Below are 9,724 nucleotides of genomic sequence, written 5' to 3' on the forward strand. Positions count from 1 at the left end.
AAAGTTTCCTACGGAGCTGTCGCTGCTGATGGGCTGCTGATGCAGTATCAAAGCACAAGCATGCAGCAGATCCGGACAATATGCATCTGTGGGGGTAATTAGCCAGATTAGTTTGTTGTAAATTTTTTTCTCATATTAAGGACTTTACCCCTTAAACCACGACGGCGCCTTCGCCCTCGATGGCGCCTGGTTTCGCCTACGTGTCCTAGACCTAGTGGTTCCGGCTCACTCTCACTGCTATCGCTTTGGCCTTGGCTGTTGGTGCGACTTGTGCTACTCGAGCTGCTTGCTGCGTTGATGATTCTGGCCAGGCGCTGCTCCTGCAATTCGCGTTGACGACGTCGACGTCTCGCCTGCTGGCGTACTGCATCAGCTGCTTCGACTTCTGCTCTGGCTGTTGCGGCTGCTCGTGTCGCTGCTGCATCGTCCACTCCAGCTCTCTGTAGCAGCTGAGCCGGAACTGGAGCTACTTCGGGCTGCTGTTGCACGTACGGTCTGTTTGGCAGTCGCGGTGTGTAGCTGGGCGGTGGAGTCAGAGGCAAAGGATAGTACAGAGGTGGTGGAGTACGGCGATTAGCTTCCTGACCTGCGTTGCCAGCCGCTATCACGTATAAGTTTTCTTGCGCCTGTAACTCTAAAGTGCTGACCTCGCCGTACCCGGCGAGACCTTCTAAAACTGGCGAAGTTGCTGAGCTGGCACTCCCATTGTTCTGATAACTGGACGCTGCAGGTGAAGATAAAAGAAATATTATAAGTTAAAGCACACTTACGTTTTCTTTAGGGATTTATTTCAACAAACAAAGTTATTTACTGTCCCGTTCACCTAAAGGGGTCACCTATCAAGAACACTTTTAAAAGGTATTTCAGAGAACCCATCGGCTTTGTTTTGCGGGTTGTAGGTGGGAAGTTAGATATTCACCTTCCAATTAGTTGCTCCATCCTGAGACCTGATTTGTTTTTGGTTGGCTAAGCTGCTGACATTCCACACATACCTACACGCTATTCTGATCGCGGTTAGGCTTTGGGAAACTTTGCATCCTTTTGACAATAAAAATTCCAATTATATGTGCGAAATCCCTTCAAAACAATGTTGTGGCTGTCCGTCGGTCTGCTCTTCTGCCTGCGGCCATAAAGACCACTGAAAACCGATAACAACACCTGAAAAGGCAGCTTAAAAGCGGACCAAAGGATGGGGAAGGGAATGTGGATGTGGATGAGGACGAGGACGACGACGAAGACGACGACACCCCCACAAGCTGAGCGGCGAACATTTAAAATATTTGCCAATATAAACGTCAACCTCATGGGCTTGTGGCAAGCAGGCGTCGCACATCGTGGCTGCAGTTGCTGCCAATAGTTTGTGGCCACATTTATGTGCGCTATCAAGGCCAAGATCGGCGCGCTCGAAATGGTACATCCGAAGCTTTGCAGAGCCATACCAACACAAAGCAGAGAGAAATAACAACAATAACAATAACAACAGCAACAGCAACGGCAACAGAAGACAACAGACTAAACTAGAAGATACGCAAGAAGCGTGGCCAATAAAATTCCAAACTGATATGCTCAATGGCAACAACGTGGTCAGAAGTGAGTAGTAAAATGTTAAAACGTGACGGTATTTCAAAAATACAAAATATGTTGTATCTCCCTAGCTTCCTTGCCCTCCCTTTTCTCTTGAGCTGCCGATTTTGGGCAGCCATGACGCGAACATTTGCACAACGTTCAATAAAAATGCTTAAAACTTGATGAAGCGCAGAAAGGACAACGAGGAGCAACAGCCTTGGGCCACAGAACAGAAAAGACAGGCAGGCAGGCAGGCAGGTCGCGAAGGCAAAAGCTGCGGGCCAGCAACGACTTTAACGACCTTTACAAGGCGGCGGCGGCAGCTGTCAGTCAGACTCTCGTTTAAAGACTGGCTGTGTGGTGATCGCGTGAATGAGCAAATGTAACGCATACTCACGATATTATAGAAGAACAGTCCAGAAATTTTTAGGTATTTCATAAAATAATGATTAATCAAAACATTTTTGCTTTTGTTGACCTAGTCCTCAGCATAACATACTTGTATATCAGTTACATACTATCCGGTATTCAAATTCTAAACCCACTTTTTCATCCCTAATTCTCATTAGTTCTAGACTAGCTTCAGATCTTGAATGTATAAATGGTCAATGTGCATACGACTTTAATTTGCAATACTCTAAAATTTGTCCTGCGCGAGAGCTGACATCTCGATGCGACTTTTTCACATAAAGAAACAAATCACTTAACGCGTGAAGCTCAATTGAAAATTATACGTCGTGAGTGGTTCGTGAAGCCTGTGAGAAGCAGCATTGTCACGCGCTGGACAGTGTAATCGCTAGAGCTCATGCCAGATCGTGCGAGGATTACATGTAAGTGCGCACGCCCCTCAACGCATGGGGGTGTGACGACAGGCCAAGTCAAAGTCATTCACTTGCAGGTTCGTTTCTTCAGCGGTCCAGTGGATCGGTCAACATGTTGCTGCTGCCATTGCTGCAGATCGTGATGCTGGGGCCGGCCTTTAATGGCCTTTACGTGAGCTCTGGGAGCCTGGCGGGCAAGTACAAAACACAAAAACAAAAAAACAACAAAAAACAGAAACAAAAAAAAAAAAAAACGAAAGTGTTGTGCCTTGTGCGGTCCACCCCACCAATTAAGCCCACACTCTCACACACCAACGAATACTGGCAGGCGCAAATGCCAAATTAGCTAATGACAAGATTGCAGAAATCACAGTTGCATGTGCTGGGAGGCTGCGGCGGGCTTCTTTTGGCCACCACCACCCAAAATGGCAAAAACTCTGACAAATTTGTTTTGCAACTTGTTGCGGCTCAAATATGGAACGACGAGCGGTTCGACATGTGTCTGCCTACCAAACGGCCTCTTGGGGTATTGGCCACTTACATATCCATATGGTTGCGCCTTGGTCGGTTTGTCGGTTGGTCAGTTGGTCGCCATCGTCATCGTCATCGCTGTTGGTGATAATAATTCAATCTCGAAATGTCGAAGCGTGCAAAACGGCCGTTTGATTTGTGTCAGCGTAAAAGGCGTTTGGAATTGATTGGAGCGGCATGGGATAAGCCACAGAGGCAACGAAAGTGGGCTGTGGCAGCCATTGAACAAATAATTGTGTAGGCAATTGATTATGAACAGTTCTTCTCTTCAGCCACGGGAACACGGCATAAGGCCCAACAACATTGGCAATATATGGCTAAAAAAACAAATGGCCAACAATTATAGATTGGTTCGCTTCTTGGCCCCGTTCACTATACATATTGCTTGGCCGCTTGCCCGCTCGTATATCTTAAATGGCGGTTGCAGATAAGACCCACTAATAAGATAAAAACATTTTAATTGCCACTAAACATGGCAGCGCCACTGCCACCGCCAAGACAAGGGGCCGTCTGTCCGTCTGTCCGCCTATCCGCCCAGACGTTCCACTCACTCAATGAGTGACCGCCTGTAGGCCAAGCAACTGTAAAATTGAACGACGTGCTCAGAAATCCAAGCACATTCTTACAAATGCACACGCAGAGAGAATCCCATGCACTTGCACATCAATCGAGGGCTGTACGATCTGTTTTTCAAATATCTAGGTGAGATTTACGAATTCGATCGAGCTCTGTAGTTCCCTCCACTCGACACTCTGGAAGCTCAATAACACCTTATGTGTTTGAGCTGGAAAACGGGAATTTATTCACCTTCTAGGAGTCTTCGGCCCACCTTAATGCTTATGCGCCAAAAAATGGAACGCTTCCGGCGCGCTTGTTCTACTTAGTGCGGCATTTCAGTTTTTTCGCAATCCAACAAGTGGTTTAGATGACATGGAACAAATAAACATATTTACAAAATCTATTTGTTGTCCTTTAAAGTCCTTAAAGTAATCTCCTCCAGATGCAGTGCAATAATCTAAAAAATCTTTTTCTGGAATGGCCGGTCAGTACTTTCTTCCAATCTGCCTAAATCTCCTCAATTATGTTAAAGCTGTGATATCGATGTTATCTTTTTAATTCATCAATTAGCCAGAAGCGCCACGGAGCTAAATCAGGCGAATATGGAGGTTTTGGAACCATATGCGACTTGTGTGTAGTGTTTTTGGAATAAAACAAGATTTTATTTAACGAGCCTCAGAAGTTTTCTTCTGGTTATCAATCAACAATTTTGGGAACCAATGCTTTTCTTTGCTTAACGTGTTGTTAATCAGTTGATATTTTTGGTCGTCGCTTTCTCCACCCTCTGTGAAATTTGTATTTTTTATAAAATTATTATTTTTATTAACTATTATGTTGCGGATTGACCTTCGACTTTGGCCATAACGCGACAGTTTAAAATTTTGTAAGAGACCACACACTGACATAATTGAAGACTGCAAGTATTTTATTTGTATTAAATCATACTTCTGCGACGACGGTAGTGCCGTGATTCGAACCAGAGCCCATTCTGAAGCAAGCTCACTCCTGCTAGATCTTTTAGTTATGCCTAGCTTAGAACATTTTTTGACATTCATAATCTTTTTGATATACCCGTACCTGAAATCATTCTGCAACATACTTAGCGTTTTGGCTGCAGAAATTCCATGCTCAGCACAATATTAAAAGTCCGTGTTGAATAATTTCAGACATTGTACAATAATAATCGAAATTAATCCTTAATTCCGGATCATATTTTTAAACAATATTATGTCCATTTTATAGGATTTCACCACTTTTCCATTCATCTTTGTCATATCACTATTAAGTAAGTATACATATATTATCATGATATTTTTGCGAACTGATTTTTATACCCTGTACCCGTAGGGTAAAAAGGGTATATTAGGTTTGTGCAAAGTATGTAACATGCAGAAGGAAGCATCTCCGACCCCATAAAGTATATATATTCTGAATCAGCATGACGAGAGAAATCGATCTAGACATGTCCGTCCGTCTGTCCGTCCGTCCGTCTGTCCGTCCGTCTGTCCGTCCGACTGTCCGTCCGACTGTCAGTCCGTCTGTCCGTCGTCTGTCCGTCTGGATGAACGCAAGGATCTCAGAAACTATAAAAGCTAGAATAACCAAAGTTGGTATCCATGGTTGGTATTCTCCTATGTCCGAGAAAGGAATTTTTGGAATTTCGCCCCCCTTCCCCCGCTACAGAATTTCGTCAATAGCGTCCACATTTCAAAAGTTACAATAACCAAACTTTGCACATATTTCATTCTATGATGGTATTTTATCAGTTGTTTATACAATTCTCATTGCATGCAGTTGTTGTTCAGATTTATCCGACTTATGTTATGTGGCAGATTCCACAACGGAGGAATCAAAGCGACCAAGTATGTGTAATATATCTAAACAGCTTCCACGTTAAATGCATATTGTCGGGCAATTCACAATTCACCGTTGGCGATCTATCAACTCTAGGCCAAGTAGGAAAACCCTACCGGCGATTTCCTGAAATTACTTTCGAAGTACCTAAAATAAGGAACTGGAGGAGCCCTATCAGTTAATCAGTCACGTAAGAATGGATTTACGTTAAAGATTTAATTTTGCGGATGCTGCAAGCAACAACAATTTGTTAAAATTAAGTTGAATGAATATATCAATACAAAAAATTCATAGCTCGAATGTAGAATGTAGGATTGTATCTACTGGTACAGGGTATGAAAAATAAGAAATATTTGGTTAAGAGGCCTAAATGAACCAAAAAGTTATTCTACTCACTATTCCAGCGATCGCCCATATGGCAGACGAATAGGGTATCCAAAAATGAAATAAAATAAAATCCACACCAAAAATGTATCAATAAAATTTATAGCTAATGAACTCATTTCGAGAAGTTATTATTTCTATCTTGCTGGAATTCTCCATTAGCGACCAGCTATCTGCATACGAGTATTGTAAAGTATTGGAAACATTATAGTCGTCGTATTGATCCCAATCATCATATTTTGTTATTTATCAGGGAGTTGTCGTATTAACAACTGCCTAATGGACTAACAAAATTCACGTAGTAAGCAAATAAACTGATTTCGTTCGGGCTTAATTAAAATTGATTTTTATGTTCGCCCCAAAGCTCCACTCCAGCATGTGTGCAGAGGTGCCAAACAATTTGAAAGCGCTCATCAAAAATTTAACGACCAGCGCCACACACGGGCCCAGTCATTAAAAGTGCATGCTGACAAGCGTGACAACAGCGCCGTTGGCCCATAAAAGTAACCAGCATCTTCAATTCAACAAGAACATTTACAACAACAACAACGACAACAACAACAACAGCAGCAACAGCAACTCCAGCCTGCTGCAGTCAGGCTAGAGAGCAAAGCTCATAAAATCCCACATAAACTTGCTTGATTGTCACTAACTCAACGGACATTCACACAAACCCGTAATCCTTGTTGACATTTTGAATCTAGCATACGTCCACTATGGGGCATTGGACTATAACTACGTGGGAAAAATTGAGGCATCATTGCCGAAGAGATTTCTGTGTTATGTTTTATAATATCGGGGTGTTAGTGTTTAATATCAGGATGCCATGTATTTTTCAATATTTGGGATCCAATCCAATCTTATCAAAATAAGTACATACATATGTTCAGTATTACATTCTTATGAATCGAAAGTTTATTAAAATCATATTACTCATCCAGGTTTGAAGTCGATTAGAAAGCTTCTATTACTAAGCACATTCTGTATAACAAATCTGGATAGATAGAAAATAAATGCTAACTTTTATTAAAATAAAATTTTAAAAAAATTAAAATTGTAGGAAGGTTCTTGGAGTAGATTTTATCCACAAGTTGCTTATCGGTGAGGTTGACTCCTCTGCCCTCTTAGGTCGCCTTAATTTTTCAGTTCCTTGTAGACCAACAAGGTATTATTTGCCGTTCATATTGGCAAGATGCACAACCGATTACGCTTTGCACAATCGTTTTCGGGTCATGTGCAGCCATTATAATGATCTTTCACATTTACTTTCGACAGGACTCTCTATCTTTTCTATAAAAATTATTCTTTATAATTATCTTCGGGGAAATCTCTGACCACTTACTGCTGTCAGTTGGGGCATAGCTTGCCGGACTGGCATTTAAATTTTCCCCCACCGGGTTGGAGATTTCCCTCTTTCTCTTTTCGTCTCTCTCTTTCCCTGTTTCTCTATCTCTCTCTTCATCTTTCTTTTTCTCTTTTCCTCTTCCACTTTCTACTTCTTACTTTTTCCAATTAGTTCTTAAATAGAATTAATTTTCCTCTACTTACTTTTTGTATAGTTTTTTAGTTCTATAATGTCTCTGACCACATATGGCTGTGAATCGGGGCATAGCTGGCCAACTGGCAAATAAAATTCCCCTAACGTTATTGTTCAGCTTTGTGTTAGGCTTTCTTATCTTTTAAGTTGAGTTTAAATTGTTATATTAAGTTATATCATCATTTTATTTTTTATTTTAATTTATATAAAATGTTAAAATATATTTTATATAATCGACAGAATTGTTGTTGATGTACTAAATAAAATAAAATAAAAACCTAAATTAACATTCAGGTAGGTTTTGGCCATATTTTCTGAGTTCTAGTATCGAAATCGTACAAGCCCATTACAGAAATTGATATCCCGAACATCTACCGAAAGGACCAATAGTGAAAAAACTTTTTTCAAAAAAGGAAGACATTTTTAATGGAAGTGTTTCTTTATATTAATATAAGAGCTTGGAAGTGCAATCTCTGCATGCATGAAATCGAAATATAAAATGTAAATTCCGCTGAATTTGTTAAAGTTATTCTCTTCAAAGAAAGTTTCCGATTTTATCCACATACTTGTAAACCCGTAGTTACCGCATTAAAATGTTCAATAAATTATTGGAATGCACCCAAAGCAGGGTTCTAAATTGTATTTTATTTATTTTTGTTTTCTATGTCAACAAGGATGGTTGATTACCATAATACTAAAGGTGCTGTTCAAGTTCGAAACAAACTATTCAAGTAAATTATATTGCACAGTCAGCGCTTTTATTGAATTCGCTAATTGGGACTCCATATATACTGTATGTATTTGATTAAGTGACTTGAAATAGAAAAACATTGTGTTGGATACACGATTTTAAACACATATGTATGTACCTATACATACAAGTATAATACTTTTAGAAGCCGTTTTAAAGCTCTTCTTGAATCTGCAATAATTCAGTAAGCAAAATATCTGATATCGACCATTGTGCTGTGGCGCTACATGCCGCAGAGTGGCAACTTCGTGGCGGTTGCAACCATGCCATGAAAAGCGCAAATTTATGCACAAAATAATTTACAAAAAATTCAGTTTTTTTACCCAAGCAATTAGACGTCTCATGTTACGCCCCCAGCGGCGGCTGACTAGACTATTTAGCCAATTTTAATGCCTCTTCATGGCCTTTTAATGCCCGCTGTCTTTTGGGTGGCCACAGCACACGCTTACGGGGCATGTCAACAATCTTTGTATGATTTGATGCTGCGATTTCCGAATAGGTGCGAGAGAGCTGCCAAAAAGAATTTACATTTTTATAGACTTGGGGAGCTGGGCTGAGCTGAGCCCCAGCAGGTTCAAGGAGCTGGTCGTGTCTGAGCGTGGGACGCGGCTGGGCTGCGGTTTCAGGGTAATAAAATTAAACGCTGCCTAGTGGTTCTGGGTTGGTGGCTGGCAGTCGGAAGTTGGCAGTTGGCGGTTGGTAGTTGCTGCTTATTGGAGCTGTTTTTTATTTCCTCGGTTCGATTGTGCGTTTCAAATGGTTTTAAATATTTATGAGCCCATTTGTGGCATCGTTTATGCCTATTACAGAAATATTATTTTACAGCTTTAATAAATTTAAATGTGCCGGGCTGTTGAGCAATGGAAATGTGGCAAGGTGTGCCGAATGTTTCCTGTAATTTCTCTCGTAATTTTGGTGATTTAAACGAACGCAATTACAATTATGCAATGTCGTTTACAACTCTAAAGCCATACATTTGACTGAGCGAACAAGGATTCGAATAGAACTGCCTGCAGCAAACAAATTTGGTTAGCCGCAATTGTAAATATATGCCAACAGGATTTGGGGTGAGTATGGAAAGGATCTGCTTCACAAAGTGCCCGCACGCTCAAGGACTTTCCTTAAAGCGGCACTGATTCAAACAAACACACGCACATACACACAGACAAAAAGCAATTGTTAGTGAGCGTATTTACTACTCAATGACTACTTTGGACGAACTTGAAGCACTCTTTACATATGGCAAAGACCCGTCGAGTCCTGTAGCTAGCGCAGACGACAAGCAGCTTGCTGCTCCCGCCAGTTGAGAGACGAAAATCAAGTTAACAAAAGACAAATGCCGTCGCACTGACAGTACGCAGCGCCAGATAAGCGTCAAAGGACATGCCACAAAGGACATGGCCCACAAAACAAAAAAATGAATACCGACTGACGGCAGATAAGAAGTGAGCGAAGCGACTGAAAAAACCGTGGGCCAAAAGTACGAAATATTCAAATGAGTTGACTCCGTATGGCCGCTGAAATGGGGGGACAGCCAACATCAAAGCAAAAAGCAATAAGTCCTCCAGGCGGCATGTAAATTGAAATACGCGGCCAACGCAAAACATAACTCGCACAACCCTTACGAGCTTTTAGCTATATCCAAGTCGAACCTAGCCCAACAAAAGACCGAATGGCAACACCAACAAAAATAACAACTCGCCACGGAAATGAAAAGAACGC

Source organism: Scaptodrosophila lebanonensis, unplaced genomic scaffold (assembly GCF_003285725.1).
Source record: "Scaptodrosophila lebanonensis strain 11010-0011.00,11010-0021.00 unplaced genomic scaffold, SlebRS2 tig00000113-arrow-arrow-pilon, whole genome shotgun sequence".
NCBI classification, from domain to species: domain Eukaryota; kingdom Metazoa; phylum Arthropoda; class Insecta; order Diptera; family Drosophilidae; genus Scaptodrosophila; species Scaptodrosophila lebanonensis.